We start from the raw sequence: 23,899 nt of genomic DNA, 5'->3' as shown, positions 1-23,899 counted from the left end.
GAGTACAACTATACCATGAGTTCAGAGTATTTGATGAAGAGTGCCAATGACTAATAAACATTTCCTAGTAAGTGAATATTTGTAAAACACTTAGAACTGGACCTGAAGCATAGTAAGAATTATAAGTGTTCTTACTAAATAAATAAACAGCTAAGGCATTTCTGTCTCTGGATTTAGTTACAGCTACTTTTAATGATTCCAACCATCTTAATGTGTTTACATCATTCGCTTCAGATTCAGATTCAACACCCAGGGCTCTGCTTTACATACTTGCACACAGCTTTGCTGCCATTAGGTGCAATTGCTCTTAGTTTCCATAGAAGAAAATAGAACAAATATTGTCCATGTTATTCCCTCTTTTATCAATGGAAAGAAGAGGGATTTAACGTTGATGGTACCTCAAACCATCAAATATTCATGCAATTACTCCTTGGCTGTCTGGTTTCCACATATATTCTTGTGTCTATACCTACCTTTCTAAAAATAATATTCTTAATAAGAAAACTAACCTAAACTGCAAACATATTGAATTCCCTCCAGAAAAGCAACCAAGTTCTAGGAGGATTTCTCTACTTTTTTGACCTTCAAGTCTTCCCTGTTCCACCTCAGGCATATGGCTAATAAGTGGAGGAGCTACTTATCCAAGGTATGTCAGCTAAAAAATCATGAAGTCCAGATTTGAACCCAAACAGTCTTTTCTCTAGAGATCACACTCTTCACCAGCCCTGTGCTGCCTCTACCCTACTCAGCTGCTTTAGTCAGAAACTTGAGAGTCATCCTGGATGCGTCCCTGTTCCTCAAAGCCCACATGTACTTGGTCATATGTTCTTGTCAATTATACCTCCTAAAGTTTTCCCAAATTCATGACCCACTATTCCCTCTTCCACTTCATTTCAAGCCTCATCCTTTCTCTGCTGGATTTGCAAGTGGACGTCTCTTCATTTATGCATCAATGTCACTTATCATTGTGCCTGGTACATGGAGAGAATGGATGTATGCCTTCAAATGCCTTGTAAATGATCTCTCTAATTCAAGTATTGTTTCATCTCCAGTTTACCTTCTAGTTGCTATTAGAATAATTTTCTATAACACAAATCTGTTATGCATTGTTCTATAGAATATCATACAAGTTCTTAGTTATCAAACTTCTGCCACTCTACTTTACCAAAGTAATTTTTTACTAATTTTTTTCTCAATTCAGCCCACTTCCTACAAGCTTCTCAAATGTTATTTGAAGACCTGATATAAAATCATTCTATTGTCCTGCTTTTCTATTTGTATTCTTCTTTATGTGAAACATCATTGACTACTCTTACGTGAACTTAAGACTCTATAAGTGAGTCTAACACTAGTGACCACTATAGAACATTTACTATGAACCAGGCCCTTGATCTATATTTTAAATCTTTGCGTGTTTGTCCCAAGGTGAGAATAAATATTTGCAGAATGAATAAATGAATTAATGTATAATATCTACCTTCCAAAGTAGTTATCTTCAATTTTTAGATATATTTAAGATATTCTATGACATTTTTCTAGCATTTCCACACACTTCTGGATAATAAAAGAAAAAAGAAATAGGATTTGAACCCTACTTTATCTAACTTCATTTATCTTTTTACATGAAATTAATCTCTACAGTAATTTTAGTTTTGAATGTTTTGCTTTTCTGTAATTGGTGAATGGCAAATTATTCAATCTTTTAACTCAGCAAATACTGTGGTGCAGCATTTATAATTGAGGATACTGGTGAAATAAAGAGTACATACTGGTCCATACAATATTATTTTAGTACAAATTGAAAAAGGACAGGAACTGTGTGTCTTTATCTCACCAGTATGTACTCAGACCTAGAGCTGTGTCTGACCCAAAGGAAATGCTTGATGAATATTTGTTGCACAAATAAACAAAGGTGAGAATTAATTATGTAAAAATATAAAATTGTGGAGGGAATTTGCCTGCATTTACATGAATATAAGTAAATTTTTCTCTCCCATAAGCACTGAAGAAAGGAAAACTGCCTTAAGCTGGTGTGGGAGCAGGATGATAGTTATATTCGAGAATAGGAAATGTAGCAATTGTTTCATAGTGTTTTGAAGCTTTATGCCAGCTTTCAAATCAAAGTCCTCTCACTTATCTACCACTCTAATGCTACTATATTTTTAGGTTTAAGTTAAATAATGAATGAAAATAGGCCCAATATTTGAATATTACATTTCCTTCTTTAGTTCTTTCCCTTAGGAAATTCCTCCAAAAATATCAATTTTGGTATGTAATATGTTGTGGGAAAATGTAGTCTTTTTCATTTGAACTACATAATATCTATGCATTTACCAGTCCCAGTTGTAGAAGTACATTTCTTTGATTTTTGTTAGAGTTAGTTTAATTATTAGACCAATCTAAATTTCATTTAAAACATGCCCTGAAGAAAATGTCAGAGAGCACCGCCTTTTAAGTATTAAATTTTATAGGAGCCTTTTCAATATGTTTTTCAATTAACCATGGAGATGATGTCTAGGGTAAGAAATATTTTTATATGAATACAGGCTATAATACCTAAATTTTATTTTAATTCATTTTGTCCATTTATTCATCATTATTAATTCAGCACATACTTATTGAGTGCCTACTATGTGCCAGAAATAGTAGTGTCAGCACATAGTATTTTAAAAATATAAAATTTAAAAAGTGATGAAAATAAATTGGTATATAATATAGTTACCCATTGACTCTCACTTTAATTTCTACAGAAAGAATAAGTTAACTCTGATATGTAATGAAAATCATCCATATGAACCTTAATATTTATTTCAGAATGTGCTCCTCACTTTTTCAGTTTGCTGGAGTTTTGTACATTTAAGCCTTGCTCAACTCCTCAGAAACTGTCAGAAGTCTAATAATAGCATTTTAAAGCTGTAGCTAATCTTAGAAATAATCCAGTCAGAAAATTGCTCAACATGCAATTTTACAGAAGTTTAATAGTTTGTCTGTTTACTCATTTGTTAATGGCAGAGGTATCTAGGGCCCAAGTATGATGATTATTTGTTCATCTTTTTTATGACACTATGCCATATGTATTTTTCACCAGAGGAACTCAGCTTTTACACTTAACAGTTCAAATGTTAAAATATAAACTGGAATGAATTTCTATATCAGAAACTGCTGTTTACTGAAATCTGTTTGCTCTTTTTTGAGGCGGGGCACACAATTTGACTACAAGTCCCAGGCTTCCTTGCAGTTAAAGGTAAACATGTCTCTGAGACCTAGCCAGTGCAATGCAGTGGAAGTGCTACATGCCGTATCTGGGACAAGGGTTAAAAAGACGGGTGGGGCTGCTTCACCCTTTCTCTCCCGTTCAAATGGCTGGATGATGGAAATGACAGTAAGGCTCTCCCATAAAGTAGAATGAAGAAGGAAGAATTCTGGGTCTCCTAATTACTTCAAGATCAGGATTAGCTGCTTAAACTGATAAGTTAGCAAGAAATAAACCCTCTTGAGCTTGAGTTATTAAAATTTTGTTCATGGATTTGTGTCTGTAGCTTTGTGTTATATCTCATTTGAATTCTCATTCACTCTTTGGAATCTGAATACGTAAGCACCCAAATTGACTATTCCAGTAAAAATCCATGCAGGTGCTTTTACAGAGAGAGCCTAGGTGAGAGAGAAAACTCTTGTCTTCATATAAAAATTGAGGATATAAGGGTAATTTTAAATATAGATTTGGTTATATTGACACATATTTACTATGTCATGACTAACTGATAACTAAAAATTTTTAAAGCTTTACTTCTATGTAAGAAGTGCCAGTGTAGGGTGCTGTTAGTAGGAAAGTAAATTAGTACAGCCATTATGAAAAACATTATGGTGGTTTCTCAAATAGAACTACCACACTTTCCAGCAATCTTGCCACTAGATATTTACCAAAAGGAAATGAAATCAGAATAAAATCCTGTCATTTGGAGCAGTATGAATAGAGCTGGAAGTCATTATATTAGGTGAAATAAGCCAGGCAGACATGAAATAAGACAGAAAGATTAATATTACATGTTCTCACTCAGAATGGGAACCAAAAAATTGATCCCATGGAGGTTGAGAGTAGAATGATGGTTACCAGAAGCTGGGAAACGCTGGGGGAAGAAAAAAGAGAGGTTAGTTAATGGGTACAGACATATACTTAGATAAAAGAAATAAGTTCTAGCACTGATAGCACAGTAGGGTGACTACAGTTAGCAACACTATATTGTATATTTTGAAATAGCTAGAACAGATGATTAGCAATGTCCCAAACACATAAAAAAATGATAAATGTTTGAGGTGATGTATATCCTAAATACTTTGATTGGATCATTATACATTGTATTCAGGTCTCACAATATCACATGTATCCCATAAATATATACAATTATGTATCAGCAATTTTTTTAAAAAGTCAGTGTAGGTTTATAATTTTTTGTTTTTGTTTTGTTTTGGTTTGGTTATTGTAAACTCTTCTGTAAAACTGTCAATGATTATCTGACAAAATTTTTCTCCACAATCCCGCCAGCATCGGTTATTTTTTTACCTTTTAATAATAACCATTCTGACTGGTGTGAGATGGGATCTCATCGTGGTTTTGATTTGCATTCCTCTAATGGTCAGAGAAATCACTGAGCATTTTTTCATATGCTTGTTGCCCACATGTATGTCTTCTTTTAAAAAAAAGTCTCTTCATTTCCTTTGCCCATTTTCTAATGTTTTTTTTTTTTTTTTTTTGTAAATTTGTTTAGGTTTCTTATAAATGCTGGAGATTAGACCTTTGTCAGATGCATAGTTTATAAATATTTTCTCTTGTTCTGTAGATTGTCTGTTGATAGTTTCTTTTACTGAAATTTAATTAGACCCCATTTGTGAATTTTTGCTTTTGTTGCAATTTCTTTTGGAATCTTTATCATGATATCTTTGCTAATTCCTATGTCCAGAATGATATTGACTAGGTTATCTTCTGGGGTTTTAATAGTGTTGGATTTGACATTTAAGTCTTTAATCCATCTTGATTAAAGATGGATGACATTTAAGTCTTTAATCCATCTTACACCGTGGTGTAAGGAAGGAGTCCAGTTTCAATCTTTTGCATATGGCTAGCCAGTTATCCCAGCTTCATTTATTAAATAGGGAGTTCTTTCTCCATTGCTTGTTTTTGTCAGCGTTGTCAAAGATCAGATGATTATTATAGGCATGTGGCCTTATTTCTGGGCTCTTTATTCTATTCCATTGGTCTATGTGTCTGTTTTTGTACCAGTACCATGCTGGTTTGGTTACTGCAGACTTGTAATATAGTTTGAGGTCAAGTAATGTGATGCCTCCAGCGTTTTTTTTCCTTAGGATTGCTGTGACTATTTACATGCAGTTCTGGTTTCATTTGAATCTTAAAATAGTTTTTTTCTAATTATGTGAAGAAAGGTAGTTTAATAGAAATAGCATTAAATCTATAAATTGCTTTGGGCAGTATGCCCATTTTAATGATATCAATTCTTGTCCATAAGCATGGACTATTTTTCTATTTGTTTGTGTCATCTCTTATTTTTTCAAGCAGTGTTTTATATTTATTCCTGTACAGCTCTTTCACCTCCCTGGCTAGCTGTATTCCTAGATATTTTATTATTTTTGTGGTAATTGTGAATAGGATTACATTCTTGATTTGGCTCTTGGCTTGGCTGTTGATGTATAGAAATGATTCTGATTTTTGCACACTGATTTTGTATCCTGAAAGTTTGCTAAGATTGTTTATCTGCTGAAGGAGTTTTTGGGTTGAGACTATGGGGTTTTCTAGATATAGAAGCATGTCATCTGCAAACAGGAATAGTTTGATTTCGTCTCTTCCTATTTGGATGCACTTTATTTCTTTGGCTTGCCTGATTGCTGTGGCCAGGAGTTGCAATACTATGTTGAATAGAAGTGCTGAGAGAGGGCATCTTTGTCTTGTGAAGGTTTTCAAAGGCAATGCTTCCAGTTTTTGCCCATTCAGTATGATGTTGGGTGTCATTTGTCATAGATGGTGCTTATTATTTTAAAATTGGTTCTTTCAGTATCTAGTTTACCGAGGGTTTTTAAGATGAAAGGATGCTGAGTTTTATAAAAAGACTTTTCTACATCTATTGAGATAATGATGTGGTTTTGTCTTTAGCTTTGTTTCTGTGATGAATCATATTTATTGATTTGTGTATGTCAAACCAACCTTACATCCCAGGGATAAAGCGTACTTAATCGTGGTGGATAAACTTTTTTGTTGCTGTTGTTGAGACGAGTTTCGTTCTTGTTGACCAGGCTGGAGTGCATTGGTAGCACGATCTCGGCTCACTGCAACCTCTGCCTCCCAGGTTCAAGGGATCCTCCTGCCTCAGCCTCCCAAGTAGCTGGGATTACAGGTGCACACCACCACATCAGGCTAATTTTTGTATTTTTGGTAGAGATGGGGTTTTGCCATGTTAGCCAGGCTGGTCTCAAACTCCTGACCTCAGGTGATCTGCCTGCCTCTGCCTCCCACAGTGCTGAGATTACAGGCATGAGCCACCACTCCAGGCAGGATAAGCTTTTCAATGTGCTGCTGGATTTGGTTTGGTAGTATTTTGCTGAATATTTTTGCATCAATATTCATCAAGGATATTGTCTGGTTTTAAATAAATAACCTACATTAAAAACTTAGAAAAACCTCAAAGTTTTCTTTCTTTCTTGTGACTCTGCTAGGTTTTGGTAACAGGAGGATGCTGGCCTCATAGAATGTGTTGGGGAGGAGTCCCTTGTCCTCAATTTTTTTGGAATAGGTTTAGTAGAAATGTTACCAGCTCTTACATCTGGTAGAATTTAACTTTGAATACATCTGGTCGAATTTGACTTTGAATCCATCTGGTCCTGAGCTTTTATTGGTTGGCAGGCTATATATTAGTGATTCAATTTTGGAGCTTGTTATTGGTCTCCTCAGGGAATCAATTTCTTCTTGGTTCACTTCTGGAAGGGGGTATGTGTCTGGAAATTTATCCATTTCTTTTATATTTTCTAGTTTGTGTGCACAGAGGTGTTTGTAGTAGGCTCCGATGGTTATTTATGTTTCTGTGGGGTGAGTGGTAATGTTCTCTTTCTCATTTCTATTTGTGTTTATTTGGATTTTCTCTCTTTTTTGTTTTTTGTTTTTTTTCAGATGGAGTCTGGCTCTGTTGCCCAGGCTGGAGTGCAGTGGTGTGATCTCAGCTCACTGCAACCTCCACCTCCCGGGTTCAAGCGATTCTCCTGCCTCAGCCTTCAGAGTAGCTGGGATTACAGGTGTGCGCCACCACACCTGGCTAATTTTTCATATTTTATTTCATACTGAAATAAAATTATTTCAGTAGAGATGGGGTTTCACCGTGTTAGCCAGACCGGTCTCAATCTCCTGACCTCATGACCTTTTTTTTTTTTTTTTTGTTTATTTGTGTGTGTGTGTGTGTGTGTGTGTGTGTTCATCAAGGATATATTTAAAAAAAAAACTGGATTTGTTGATCTTTTGAATGGTTTTTCATGTCTCAGTCTCCTTCATTTCTCCTCTGATTTTGGTTATTTACTGTCTTCTGTTGCTTTAGAGTTGGTTTGCTCTTGCTTCTCTAGTTATTTTAGCTGTGATATTAGGTTGTTAATTTGAGGTTTTTCTAACTTTTTGATTTAGGTATTTAGTGCTATAAATTTTCCTCTTAACACTACCTTAGCTGTGTCCCAGAGATTCTGGTATGTTGTATCTTTGTTCTCACTGGTTTCAAGGAACTTCTTGATTTCTGTCTAAATTTCATTATTTACCTAAAAGTTATTCAGGAGCAGCCTGTTTAATTTCCATGTAATTGCATGGTTTTGAATGATTTTTTTTTTAGTTGTGATGTCTATTTTTATTGCACTGTGGTTTGACAGTGTGTTTGGTATGATATAAATTCTTTTTCATTTGCTGAGGATTGTTTTATGTCGAAACATGTGGTTGATTTAGAGTATATGCCATGTGGCAATGAGAAGAATGTGTATTCTATTGTTTTGGGGCGGACAGTTCTGTCGAGGTTTATCAGATCCATTTGGTTTAATTTTGGGTCCAGGTCCTGAATATCTTGGTACGTTAACATTTCTTTAGATGCATGTTTGAACTCCTTCATTATGATGGAGTTTTTAATATGATCTAGTTTTTAATATAAATATTTAATGCTATAAGTTTTCCACAAAGTACCTGTGATTTTCCTACATTCTGCAGCTTTTATAAGTTCTACTATGACAATTATTATTTCCTAGGAATTCATAATCAGCTTAATTGACGTATACTTCACACACAGTAAATTTCATCAATGTAAAGTGAATTGTATCATAAATTTTGAAAGACAAATGTACAAATCCATATAACTACCATGGCATTCAAGATACAGAATATTTCCATCACCCTAAAAAGTAACCTCATACCCTCTTGCAGTAGATCCCCTCTATATACCCATTTCAACACTAGTAACTATTGAGTGTTAATTTTTCCTTTATTCAAATTTTATATAAGTGAGATTATATGGTACATGAATTTCTTTTGGTTTGTTTTTGCCTTCTTTTACTTAGCATAATGCTTTTGTTGTGAGTAAGCACAGTTGTTTGTTCTGTAGGTTTATGCCACAATTTGTTTATCCTTTTATTTGTTGATAGGCATTTGGGTTTAGAGCTTATGGTCATTATGAAAAAGTCTTTATTAACATTCATGTATACATCTTTGACTCAACATATATTTTCATTTATCTTGGTGTATACCTCGGAGTGAGATTGCTGGATTGTGTGGTAAGTGTCCATGTACCTTTAGAAGAAATGGTCAAAGTATATTCTAATGTGGAATTCATACCAGCAATATATGAGAGTTCCAATTTTTTACATTCTTTCCAACATTTGTCATTGCCAATCTCTTTAAACCATTCTAGTTTATAGTAGTATCTCCTTGTAGTTTAATTTAGATTTCCCAAATGATTAATCATATTGAATATTTTTTAATGTACTAATTGGGCATTAGTATAAGTTCTTTTCTAAAACATCTGTTCAGAACTATTTCTATTGTAACTAGACTGGTTTTTTTTTATTAAGCTGTAAGAGTTCCTTAGTCTATATAAAAATATGTATTACATATACTTTTTCAAGTATTTTTCCCCAGTTTATAGATTGCTTTTTCACATGTGACATTGAGCACTTATAAGTTTAGTAGTTTAAATTTAAATAGACTTGAATAGATGATGACTACCATATTGGAAAGCGCAGAAAAATTATATTTAATGTAGCCTTAAGTTTACAAATAATGTTTTCATTTTTATTCAGTTTCAGGGTTGCTTAATTTCTACAACCTCCTTTTTGAAGAATTAATTACTTATCAATATATTTTCCTTTTAAGCTCCAAACTGTGAAAATTTTAATTTATATTTTCACTATGAACTTCTATCATGATTGTCAATAAGGTGAAGTCACAGTCTTTATGTTTTGCATTTTTTGAAAAAGTTTTTGAATTTGTATGGCCGTTTTTAAGGCCTAGTATTTGATATGTTTTTATTAATGTTTAATGAGTGTTTGAATAAGTGCTATTCTCTCTCTATATATGTATATACACACACACCTATATAAATACACATATATAGGTATGTGTGTATATATAAACATGGAAGTATGTATATATACTCCCATATGTATATATATTCTCCCTCAATGAGATCAAGACTTAATTGTGTTATTAAGTGGTAGCTTTTCCATATTTTTGTATTTTCCCCATAATCTATCAATAATTGAGAGTGATATTGAAATCTTGAGGTATGATGGTAAAATACTCAAATTCTTTCTTTAGATGTATCAATAATATTTACTTTATATGGAACTTTAAATTTCTTACATGTTTATAATTGATATAATATCTCCTTATGAATTGAACATATTCCTTGTTGTCATCTAGACATCCAGATCTTTTTCTTTTCTTAATGCAATCTGCTGTTATTTGCCTTTAATTTTTGAGTTACTCCAATGATGTTTTTTATAATCATTGGTTTACTTGAATATTTTTCCCTAATTCATTATTTCAAATTGTACCACCTTTTCTGTATTATTCCTTCATTTTATCTTATTTTAAAAATAATATCTACTGCTTCTACCTGCCATAAGAATTTTAGCACATGCTGATTTATTGGTCTCCTCATCCACTCCAACCTCACTCTTACTCTTGTAAATTTTTATGACAACAAAACTTGCAATGCTATTTGATCACTTGCTTTTATTTTTATCTTGCAGCATCTCCTGGATTTTTTCTCTTCAAGTTGTTTATATAATTATTTTTTTTTAAATTTACCATGACACTGTAGTTGAATTACACAATGACTGGTATTACATCTGAAATTCCAAATAACATCTTTCTTAGAAAATGTGACTCTATTGCCACTTTACATCAAATGTTAAAAATTTGGATAAACCAGTTTTTCTTCTTTGTGTATTATTTTTTTGTCTGTATCCTTAAGTTTATCTTTGTGTGTGAAATCTTAAAACTTACCAAAATGTTTCCAAGTATTGTATTTTGTTTTTGTGGGATTTTCCTTATAATTTTTGGTTAAGCAATTTGAACATGAGGTTCAATTTTTTATAAGGAATTTGAACCTGAGTTTCTCCCGTAACTTTTTAATGTAAAAAACGTTTAAAGTTGTAAGAATAATACAGAAACACCTATTTACCCTTTACCTAGATTCAAAAACTAAACCAAAATTGTGTTTTCTGTCTTGCCTATACATACTTGTATTATTTAAATGTAAGTTGTAAATATCATAATAGTCACACTTCTTGGTTCCAATTAATGTAGTATTATAATAAATTGCCCTTTGTTTCTATAAGCTGGATATTATATGCCTGCGGACTTGATTGGATTTAAATTGAGCATTCTTGGAACAAATACTTTGTAGTTGATAATATATACCTCAGAAAATGTCACAACAGGAAACATATATCAGCTTGCTCCATTATTAGTGATGCTAAGCTTAGTGACTTAAAGATTATGATTGACCAATGTCTGTATTGTAAAGGACTGTTTTCTCTTTGCAATACATATTTTGGGTAACACTTTTGTACCTGGTGAATATATTTTCCCAATATCATTTCACCTAATGGTCTTATGGTTTTAGTAGCTTTTGGTGATCCCTGCCTGGGGAATGTTAGAATACGATTCTTTTCTCTCTCTCTCTCTCTCTCTCTGTCTCTGTCTCTCTCTTTCTCTTTCTCTCTCTCTCTCTGTCTCTGTCTCTCTCTTTCTCTTTCTCTCTCACACACACCACAAAGTCCATATTTAAATACTTAATACATACCAATTACAATATTACTTTCCTTCTTTTAAGCTAAACTTGTTCCAAATTTGGTTAAATTTTCTTCATACAACTAGCTTTTGTGTACATTAATATTTGATATCTTCCCTACTTTGTGGCTCAGAATATCTCATACTTCTCATATTCTGGCTCAGAATATCTAATACTCATACCTCTCCAGACTCAGAATTAGCCATTTCTTCAAGCTTTCCTTATTCCTTCTGTTGTGAGTGATATTCAGAAGATTTTCACTAGTTAGGCTCATTGTTAGTAATGTGGCTTTATTTCTAGGTGCTTCCATTAGAATTTTTCCTTGAAAAATAATTTTTTTGAAATTTCTCCTATCATGTTTTGGTGGGATGATGCTTGTCCACCAGTAAATATTTCACGTTGGCTCATAAGTAAAATACCTTCTCTACAAATTTTTAAAAATTTTATTATACCTTAAGTTCTGGGATACATGTGTAGGATGCGCATGTTTGTTACATAGGTAAACGTGTGCATGGTGGTTTGCTGCACAGATCAACCCACCACCTAGGTATTAAGCCCCACATGCATTAGCTATGTAGCCTGATTCCCTTCCTCCCCTGGTCCCCGTGACAGGCCTCAGTGTGTGTTGTTCCCCTCCCTGTGTCCATGTGTTCTTATTGCTCAGCTCCCACTTGTGAGAACATGTTAACCATTGTAGTTTTTATTTTCTCTTTGTCCCCTATGTTTATTTATTCTTCTACTAAAATAGTTTCTGTATTTTTTAATGTTTAAGTCAGTTTTTATTAGCTCTGATACTCAAAAATCAATTTATCCAAAAGAAAATGCTTGGCTTAGACTATTTTTTCCCAGTAACTTAAAAATATTGCTCCACACAATATTGGAAATTTTTGTGCCAATTATTTTTCTTTAAAAAGTGATTTGTTTTGCCTTTGTGTTTTTTGTTGTTATTTTTGTTCATTTTTTGTATAGAAGCACAGATTTTCTAAAAATTCTACTGTGATATGTTTTGGACTTGACCCGTCCGGGTTAATTTTTCTAATTACCAAGATGGACTTCTTTAGTGGAAAAATTAGGTGCTTCTTTTGTTGTTGTTGTTGTTTTTGAGACAAGAGTCTCGCTCTCTTGCCCAGGCTGGAGTGCAGTGGCGCAATCTCGGCTCACTGCAAGCTCCGCCTCCCGGGTTCACGCCATTCTCCTGCCTCAGCCTCCTGAGTAGCTGGGACTACAGGCGCCCACCACCACGACGGGCTAATTTTTTGTATTTTTAGTAGAGACTGGGTTTCACCATTTCAGGACATTTAAAAACGTTTAGCTTTTTTGTACTATTTTGTTTTATTTTTACATATGCCAGTTCCAATTATAGGTATGTTAGATCTCCCGTGCCTGCCTTCCAGATCTGTATCTTTTATTCATATTTTAATCTATATTTTGAAATTTTATTTGTGCTGTTTTTTTGCATGTATCGTATCTATCACTGTACATTCAATCATGTTTATTCTCCCATGACCATTTCTTATTTTAATATTTACTTCAGATTTGACTTTTTATTTTTCTTCAATTAATCTGGTAAATAATGTATTTTTCATTTCTACTTTCAGAATTTCTACTTAAAATTCATTAGTTTGAATTTCTACTTCATTGTGGTGTATCTTGTCTCTAACAATTGATTCAATTAAGTTTAATTTATGTTGATGTTGTGTGTCAGTTTTCCTCTGATTCATGGTTGGCATGTTTTGGGAGTGTTGCTTCAGCTAAAAAGTTTTGATTCCTACTATATCTTTTCTTCTCATAACAGCTTTCTATGAATAATGTGTTCCTTTTACTGTTGCTGATAAACTTTATAACATTTTCCTGGACCAGCAATTATAGATAATTCTACAGAGGGAAGATAAAAGTGTTTGGGTGGCTAGACGCAGTGGCTCACACCTTTAATCCCAGTACTGTGGGAAGCCAAGGCCGGAGGGTTGCCTGAGGTCAGGAGTTTGAGACCAGTCTGGCCAACATGGTGAAACCAGTCTCTACTAAAAATACAAAAAAATTAGCTGGGCATGGTGGCGTGCTCCTGTAATTCCAGCCACTTGGGAGGCTGAGGCAGGGGAATTGGTTGAACCAGGGAGGTAGAGGTGAGAGTGATCTGAGATCGCAGCACTGCACTCCAGCATGGGCGACAGAGCGAGACTCCATCTCAAAACAAACAAACAAAGAAACAAACAAAAAAGTGTTTGGGTTATTTTGTCTATTAGTTCAAGATTAGCTTCTTCACAGTAAAAACAGTTTGTTTAAGCAGTCGTGTTGGGAGAAGTTTGGTTTTATTTTATTTTATTTTACCCAGTAAATGTATTTGCCTGTGAGTATATCAGCTATTTGCAGACAATTTGGAAAGACCAGGACAGCTCTGAAGAGCTGAAATGAGCTCTAGGATGAAGATTTGGAGTTATCATAAAACCACAGGAATTCCCTTTTCACTTCCTAAAATCAGAAAAGGTTTGGCCTTCACCCCCACCCCTACAAAAGACCATTAGGAGGAGAGCCTTTTTAGAATATAATTTATCAGTCCAGAAAGTTTAGAAAAAAAGCGGTGTGAAAACACTGCCTAAATTTAGTTATTTTCACCTGTTTTACTCAAATTCTCAAATGCATACGGCTCCACATTTTACTCCTGATAAACTCCTGGCTGGTGCTCTAAATCATGGCTGGTGTGGGGGCACGCATTTGTTCTCTCCAAGGCAATGGCAGAAACTTAATCCCAAGAGTTATTTTCTACTTTACCTTTCTACCACATTGCCATGCCCCATGCTAAAAATTTTATTCTCTGCCCTTGCTCCCCATCCCCTGACACGATACACATACACTAGTTCAAAACAGAACGCCATAAGCTTTGTGAGGTTTTCTCTATTTTGAGTGTTTTCCATTTTTCATACAATATTGATCTTGTGGGAGGGAGTCAGCCAATGTTCCAGCACTAAAATGTTGTTCGTACAAAATGAAGACTTTAAGTCCCTGTAACTTTTATGAAGGACTACTACAACTAGAATAATAAATACTTAAGTCTTTGTGAAAATAAGTTATTAGGAATTGTTTCAGTAGAAAGTAATTCATGATAGAGGAGATTTTTATAAATTCTGTAATTTCATCTTGGTGATAATTTCAGATTTTTAAAAAGTTGCTTATTTTACCAACATATTTGCTTTACTAAATAATCTTAACAACTATGCTATAAATTGTACTTTTCTTTAAAAGAATAAATTATGGACTGAAGTTTTAAAGGTACAATTAGAGGCAGGAAAAAACAATGCTTTCCAGAAGATTTGCAATTAGTAAATTCTGTTTTCACTGAGACACAAAATGATTTGAAAGCAACTGAATTTACTTTTTATATAAATCTTGTGTAACAAGAGATATTAAATTTGGATCAAAATTTTAGACAGGAATATATCAGGCAACAGAGAAACCAAAAAGACATATTAAAACCAGATAACTGTTGAACCTCACATTTTTTCAAGGCTTATGTTAAAATTCAAGTTTTATAATCCTTAATTTGTTTTGGATGCTATTTGAACGGCCTAAATTACTTGTTTTTAAAATGAAAACACTTATAGATATAAATCTAAGAAAGGATGACAGTAATTTAATATATGCAAATATACATCATTTTCCTCTTAACTGTGTATGCTGAATGAGAAAATACTATTAGAGTAGTAAATTGAGAGACAAGGATCTGGCATAAAACAGACTAGAAAATTTACCCAACCATAGGAATCTCTACATACATAACAGAGATAAAGCCATCTCCAATCCTCCTGGGTAGAATTCTTGAGTGGAAGATTTCACCTTAAAAGAAAAAAAAAAAAAGCACTCTCTTAGAAAGCTTCTCAAGGTCAGTTTAAGATAAATTTTTATGGATGAAACACAATATATTGAAGCTTTTTGATGAAGTGCAGATTATTTTCTTATATACCCTATTCTGAAATAAAGAACCTTGATAAGTTAAAAGTCTGAAGCAGGTTAAGAGCATTTATAGACCATAACACAATGTCTGTTCCCTCTTAGAGAGCCATATATCTTAATATTCCATTCTTTAAGGGCCTTAGGATTTCAGATAAATTTAAATAAATCAGCCTTGATTTTTCAGGCAGAATTAGAGAACCTCTGATTTATGGGCCACTCGAACTTGTACCTGTAATAGTGTAATGACAAAGTAAGGGACAGTATTAGGTAAGTGTCAGCTAAGATTACCATTAAAACTCATGCTCAATTGGGTCTTATCCACTCAGTATGCTCCTTTGTAGCTTTGCTTTATCAACGTTTCAAGTGGTGCTTATATTTTACAGAACCTTTCAGCATTTATTACTTTCAAAAAGGAAAAAAAATAAAAATTGAAGAGTTCTGTGAACTTATTTAAAACCCAAATTAAAGTTTAAAAGATCAAACAAAAAAATATTTTTCTCTCTCATACACTGTCAACCCTGCAAAAAAAAAAAAAAAAAAGCAAAAACAAAAAACATTTTTTCTGCTACTGGAGCAGGACACCAGGAACTCTAAAATAAAATTTTATTGACATTGCTCTTCATAATGAAATACTCCATAGTTGACTGACTAGATTTATTATTATTATTTTCTATTCAGTATATGCAATTTTAAGTTGAATACATAATTAAAAGAAGATGGAATAATTGATTTTTCCTCAATTTGTGATAGTATCTGAAGGACTCAGGTGTATTTTACATTCTGGTAGAGTAGTAAAAGGCACATTAGTATCTCTGGGCATAAGATCAGATTGGAAATGGATGAAGTAAGGCAGTGACCCTCAAAAATGTAATGCTAAATTCTGTTCCTTTAAAAAATAAATTTATTATTCAAAATATATTTTGAGAAGTGATTAAGTGCATATTAATTATACAATTAATATAACTTCACTGTAGACATTTTGAAAAATACTGAAATATATGAGAAAGAAAAGAGAAATCTCTAGTCTCACCTTCTAGCTCCCAACATACTCAGTATATAAAAACTGATTGTGGTGTATTAACCTCCAGCATTTTTCTCAGTGTCTGTACACATTTCTACATAAAATTGGGATTATAGTTATGATTACAAAAATTGTGTATCCTGATTTAGGTCTTTTCAAATTATTTTAAGAATATTTTCCCATGTTGTTAAATATTTTTCCATATAGCTTTAATATCCACATAACAGACTATAATATACCCATCGCATTATTTATTAAACTTTTTTTTTTACTTTAATAAACATGGCTTTACTCCTATACTACGTAAGGCACAATACAGTGGGCCACATGAGAGTACCAGCTGAGAAAGACATGGCTTTTTCTGGGGAGTTAGATAGCTGAACAAATAATATAAGGGAGTAAGTTTTAAAAATACAAAAAATAGACACAGAAATTAAAGGTGGCACCAAAGAAATAAATTCAAATGTCCCAAATTAAATATATTAATATGCCCCTATTATATTTCACTGAGTTGAATTAAAATTTAACTTTTATAGTCTTTTTTATATCCCAAAGTAAATGTCTCACTAAGTTTAAAACACATATTCATAGTTTCACTATTTCAATTTGTTAATATATTTTAATTCAGATGGTAACTCTTCCATACGGTTATGCAATTTGTGTGGCATTTCAGATGTGATGTGCAAATTAATATGACTTTTATATTTTACTATGTGATGAGACATGAATAGAATAAAAATCTCTCTGTTCTTTCCCATTTTGTAGCTCTTATGGAAGGATAAAAATATTAGAAAAAAATTAATAAATCCTTTTAACAATAAATTTCTGCCAATTAAGATTACCCTTTCAGTTAAATAGCATAAGCAGACAGAAACAGTAATTGACCTAAATCATGCAAACTCACTGACAAACATCATTTGCGATACAGCTGTATGTAATGGAAAAGAAACTACATGGTGCTGAATGACACCAGAAGAAAAGAAAACCTGTTTGTAAATTTTATTGAAAATGTCATTGGATTTCCTGAGGTTTTTTTTTTTTTTTTTTTTTTTTTTAGTTCTTTAGGGTTGTCCAAACATTGTTTCACAAAAAGTAAAATAGTGTTCATAAGGCTTTAAAAACTTTATAGGAATACAGTAAATAAAATAAATATTTAATTTCCATTAACCATTGAAATACATTTTTCTTTAAACTTTCTTATTATTCTGTCTTGTACTCTGCATGTTAGCCAATGATATAACATCTACTTTTGATTTTTTAAAGATAAACATAAGGCCATTTGAAATTTTAAATATGCAATTGGAAAGGATGAATAAGGTGGTTTAGCAATGTGTCTTCATCTACCAAGTGTTTGGGATTGTGCTAGACATGATGAGGGACTCCAGGGAATACTACTCCTTTCTTTTAAAAGCACCTTATGGCTTACAAACTGCTTTACCAAATGAGAAAGCCAAGGCTCAGGAGAGTTACACAGTTTTCAAATGAGACAGCTAGAATGTATATTCCAGAGTATGAACGCTGCTCTGAATTCACCTCTGTGTTTATCATTATTGAGCTCACTGCTCAAAGCTCCTTGAATCAAATTGGAGAAACAGAAACCATGAACGCATAAGAGGAACACAGTAGCAGAGCAGGAGATTTTAAGCATGATGAACTGTTTCTTTTATTGTAGTCCTATTTCTACTAGAAGAAGAAATACATTTTCTGTTACCTTATAACTGAAAATGAAATTCCACTTATTTAATGCATTTTTAATGACCTTATTCACCGTGATAACAATAGATAGTCTGCATGGAAAGTCAGTTAGTTAATCTGTTTTTGCTTATAAACTTATAGAAGTCCAGGATCCATCTATGTATTTTAGTCACTTTGTTCGTAAATGCATTTTGTCCTCATAACTCTCCCAAATGTATTCACTTTGAGCAGTGTTTCACAATGATGATGGATTGAATCAAGTCCTTCTCACATATTTAATATATCTAAGTGGTGGTAGACATGTTAAAATTCATTATCAGATGTGAAATTGTGCACAAATGAGGGGATGGAACTAAAATTTCTCTATGAATAACTGCATAGGCAATGCATAGTTATTGATGGATAACCTAGACATGCAGTACATGGATACCTATGAATAACCCAGGACATGCAGTGCGTGGATATCTATGGCTCACCTGAATATGTGGTGCATGGATATCTATGGCTTACCTGAATATGTGGTGCGTGGACACCTACGGGTAACCCGGACGGGCGGTGCGTGGACACCTACGGGTAACGCGGACGGGCGGTGCGTGGACACCTACGGGTAACCCGGACGTGCGGTGCCTGGGTATCTACGGCTCACCCGGACGCGCGGTGCGTGGATATCTACGGGTCGCCTGAACGTGCGGTGCATGGATATCTATGGGTAACGCGAACATGCTATGGGTAACCCGGACATGCTATGGGTAACCCGGACATGCTATGGGTAACCCGGACATGCGGTGCATAGATATCTATGGCTCGCCTGAACGTGCGGTGCATGGATATCTATGGCTTGCCTGAACGTGCGGTGCGTGGATATCTACGGGTAACGTGGACATGCAGTGCATAGATATCTATGGCTCACGCGGACATGCAGTGCATGGATATCTATGGCTCACCTGGACGTGCGGTGCACGGATATCTATGCGTACCCTGGCCATGTGGTGCATGTATATCTATGGCTCACCTGGACATGCAGTGCATAAATATCTATGGCTCACCTGGACATGCAGTGCATGCATATCTATGGCTCACCTGGACATGCAGTGCACGGATATCTATGGGTAACCTGGACATGCAGTGCATGGATAGCTATGGGTAACCGGGACATGCAGTGCATAGATATCTAAGGCTCATCTGAACATGCTGTGCATGAATATCTATGGGTCACCTGGACATGCAGTGCATTGATATCTATGGATAATCTGGACATGAGGTGCATGGATATCTATGGCTCACATGGACATAAGGTGCATGGATATCTATGGCTCACCTGGACATGCGATGCATGTATATCTATGTCTCACCTAGACATGCAGTGCATGGATATCTATGGCTCACATGGACATGCGATGCACGGATATCTATGGGTAACTGGGACGTGCGGTGCATGGATATCTATGGCTCACCTTGATACACAGAACGTAAGCCAGTGACCCTGGCAGCAGCATCACAAAGTTCAACCTATGAAACTAACCAGCACCCACCGTAAACTACTAAGCCAATTAATTTAGCATGTATTATTTTGAGTAGATTAGAAAGGATCTTTCTGGATCATTACAATAATGTTTTCCCATGGGAAAAATAAATGTTAAGTATTACAATACAGAGTCCAGGAAAAAAAAAAAAGAGTAATGTTTTATTTAAAGGAATAACTTAGTCATATGTTGAGTAAAGAAATGTTTGGCATTTTAGTTGTTTATTTGTTGCAGACCATTTGGAGTGTAGATTAACTGAAAATTCATTTTATACAGTCAACTTTTAAAGTACAGTTAATAATTTATGTTTGAAAACATTCACTATACATGGAAAACAAATTAGCCGAAGAGCTCCCCAGCCTGCACTTCATCTGCTCAGTGAAGAGCCTGTTGGCATCAGTTCCTGTGGTTGGTTTGCAGAAGACCATCCTCCTAAATCCCAGCCATCACTGGATATCTTCCAGAATCAGCTTTCATTTAAGCATGAAGGAGAATTAGTGCAGAGGTTCCCTTCAGCTCCAAAGCTCTAAGCTATTTAATCACTGCTTTGGCTCAGCCCGGGGCCAATCAGTCCATCAGAGCAGTGACTCATTCCTGGGTGAGCTGAGTCTGGTGTGGACCTGGGTGGTATGAGAGCTTAATCATATTCCGTCTTTTTCGCAGCAGGAACAATGGGTATATTTAGTCTTCTGTATTTCCTGATATCATATTTGATCTACTGACCAGAAGATGAAAAACTTCCAGTAAGAATTGCTGAATCATATAATACATAGACTCTCCTCTTCTCTGCATTTTTTACCTTCTCTACTGGAGGAAGGAAAGACCTCATCTCAAATGTCTCTGACATTTTTATTTTCATTTCAAGAAAATAAGATTTTTGGGGTGCTGGCTTCATTGTCCTTACATGTTAGATAGCTTGAATCTTCTTTTAAGCATGAACTGTTTAAACTTCTTGATTTTAGGTCAATACTACTGTTGATAATAGAGACCAGCTAGTTCAACCCATGTATTTGGTAGATATTCTGTTTCCTCAAGATTTAATAATGTTGGTTCTTGGCTATCGTAAAAATTTGGGCATTGGCTATTAGGAGGTATTTAATAATTTCCCAAATGTAGCACAATGATATTTTATACTGACTTTGCAATCATTCTGATGTTCTCTAATGAGATTGCTATTTAATCTATAGTAATTTAAACTTTACCTTTGATTTGTAATAATAATAGCACCTCACGTCCCAGGCACTGTTCTTAACAACTTACTTATATTATTTAAATCCTCAGAAAAATTCCTATGGGATCAATTTTTGTCATCTACATTTTATAAGTCTTAAAATCAAGAGTTTGTGACTTTATGATGTTTCCAGGCCCCCAAAACAACTAAATGATAGAAGAACGTAGGGTGAAATTCAGGTAGGCCTGAATCAATATTCCTTGATCTTAACCAATAATATATATTATTTCACAAAATAACTTCCTGACTAAAGCTAAAAAAAGTGTTTAGATAGTCTTTGAAATAGATACCTTCTTCGAAACTGAAATGTATTTTCTGTGAATCTCAAATAATCCGTTAAATTTTTAAGAGTTTAAATAAACTAGAAACTTTTACATAAAGAGATAGACCTTTAATTGAGTCATCTTTACCAGACTCCCTGATAATTTGATGGTGTTCAATACAGCTAAAAATGATAAGATATGCCAAAGATTTTTAGTTTGCATTTGGAATATTTTTCATCAAATGTGAGATTACAATTTTATAACATTACTGTAGTACTGGGATTCATTATCACACATTGTCAAATGGCAATCCTATTGAATATTTTATTCATGAGATTTTTTTCAACATAAATTTTCAAGATATTAAGCAATCTAATTTTCAAAAGTGGATACATGCAGTAACAGTAACAGAAGGACAATTTTAGAATAAGCTATTTTCACATTAGGTCTGTAGCACAGAGTTTAGAACATATTTGAAACTTGAAAGTTGTAAAAAGCACTTATCAAAAGTAAAATAAGAGGGTATCTACATCTATACTTGGAGTGTAGATTCTGAAATGTACAAGTAATTCAACATTTTCTTGCATGCATAACTTTTAATTACATCAATTTTGCACTATGATTATTTTTCCATTATAAAGTGTCCTAAAAGAATTAGGAGTTAATTTAACTCGGCTACCTTTCTATGTTTATATTTACCTGTCCTCCTTCCTGCATAGTTGTTGTCCCTTCTTTTTGTACGCAAGCTTTCACATACACTAAAGTGGAAGAGAGATATCAAATTACTAGTGGTTCTGATTCATGGTATAAGCCATACACACAGAACTGACTAAGCTACCACTACTGTGAATGTCTTCAGGAGTCAAAAGAAACTGGGCATTTAAAACTTCCACACCTTCCCATCTTGCATTATGTATAGACTGAGCTAAAGTAATGGGTGGTAACAGCACGCTATCCTCTGAAGAATGTAGCTACAGTCAGAAACTATCACAGCTGTGGAGAGATCGCCCTCCTGTGTGGGAGGGTTCACAGGCTTTCACATGAACAATAATCTATCTGATTGTGTGTAAGAAATACGAAGGGCAACCCTTCCACCCAGCCTTAAACAGTCTACCTTGGGAATTGTGTTTTTAAAGATAATTGCAGCAAGGTACAGAACTGGTGGTTAGGATGAATTTGCATGAGCAGCCAAAGGGGATTTAAACATCTGTGTTGTTGAAGAAAAGGGAATACTAATATATTGATATAACAAAATTTTCAATATTTACCAAACCAACCAGAAATATATTTGTATAATTGGGCTATTCATGTCATCCCAAACAAATCATGCTATATTTCATATTCCCCTGACCCTCTTTGGAAGAAGACAGAAAAAAGCTGGAAACATAGCACTTAATTAACATAATCTATTATTTCATTTCAATTGTAATTTTGTGCTAGGAATAGGATTTTTAAAACTGTTACTTTGGAAAGTAGACTGTGATTTTCTCCTAAACCATTTGCTCATTCTTGTCATCATCCTTTATTATTCCAGTGCTTGAAATTCTGATACAAAGATGTATTTTTAAGTGTTCTTGTACTTGGGAAAATATCAGTAGACTCCCAGTGAATCTCTAAAAGCAGTGAAACTGCATTCATATTTTGTATTAGAATGATGTATCAAAGGAGATGCTGATGTGGTCTAGAATCAAGGCAGCCAGGTGCTTAGTAAGGATGATGTTTGCTAATTTAAAAAGAGGGAGGGGGAAGTTACATGCATCTTCTGTCTAAAAACAGGGACAGAAGCACCGTTGAATTCAAGCTGTGTCATTTATTCCGTCACTGTCATGCCTGTGCTACCTTCCCCTCCTCTTCTACTGTATTCTTCCATTTCTTCAGTTTCCGCCCACACGAATTGTTGCTACCACCTATTCTCCTCCAAGGGAGTTAGGAGGGTGGACTGGCAGCTTTAGCTCCCTGGAGAGCTGGTGCAGCTAGAGCTCTGGAAATAAGCTCACTGTGAGTGCTGGACCCCTTCTGAGCAGTGAGATTACATACTGTGCTAACATGTTTGCAGTTCCGTATTTTAAGCTCTGTGTGATTACAAATGTTTAATAGGCTAGTAAGATCACCCATAGGAAAATGTTAGTAGAAACTATATTTCAGAACAATTTCCAAATGCTTTTCTTCCCCTGGCTCTAAGAATCAGGGCAGGATTGAGAGACTGTTCACTTGTAATAGGATAAAAGTAGAGGGCTGCTTACTTCAAAGACTTTTGGATCAAGCTTTTAAGGAGAGCAATTAAAAATGTATCCATAGCAGGACACGGATGTACACTGATATACAAGGGGAATGACTTTATTTTCTTTTTTCAATACTCAGATATGAATAAGGCTCCCTGCGTCACGCTCTCCCAGGATCTCTGAGAGGCATTCCTTCTGTTTCAAAGTGCCTTTACACCAATTTACAAAATATGACAATAAAATAATAAAAAAAAATCATTAACAAATACCACAATGAGTGTTGACCTTCTTAGGAATTGCCCTTGGAGACTGTATGTTGATGATAATTATGTTACCATGGCTTAAAACATTTTATTGCAGCACTGTTCACAATAGCAAAGACTTGGAACCAACCCAAATGTCCAACAATGATAGACTGGATTAAGAAAATGTGGCACATATACACCATGGAATACTATGCAGCCATAAAAAATGATGAGTTCATGTCCTTCGTAGGGACATGGATGAAGCTGGAAACCATCATTCTCAGCAAACTATCGCAAGGACAATAAACCAAACACCACATGTTCTCACTCATAGGTGGGAATTGAACAATGAGAATACATGGACACAGGAAGGGGAACATCACACACTGGGGCCTGTTGTGGGGTGGGGGGAGGGGGGAGGGATAGC

General features: G+C 34.5%; 1 long non-coding RNA gene across 2 annotated transcripts in view; it reads right to left on the bottom strand.

Moving 5' to 3' along the window:
- The window catches only part of LOC100173798 (uncharacterized), a 135,567-nt gene that overhangs the window by 17,209 nt on the left and 94,459 nt on the right, over nt 1-23,899 (bottom strand). Inside the window, 2 exon segments of one of the 2 annotated variants that reach the window (NR_145678.1) lie at nt 15,095-15,155; nt 21,705-21,763. This is a non-coding gene — a long non-coding RNA (uncharacterized LOC100173798). 2 annotated transcript variants of the gene reach the window in all.

The sequence above is a fragment of the Pongo abelii genome, chromosome 10 (genome assembly GCF_028885655.2).
Source record: "Pongo abelii isolate AG06213 chromosome 10, NHGRI_mPonAbe1-v2.0_pri, whole genome shotgun sequence".
NCBI lineage: Eukaryota > Metazoa > Chordata > Mammalia > Primates > Hominidae > Pongo > Pongo abelii.
Note: the sequence above shows the minus strand (reverse complement) of the source record. Positions and strands in the feature narration are given on the sequence as shown.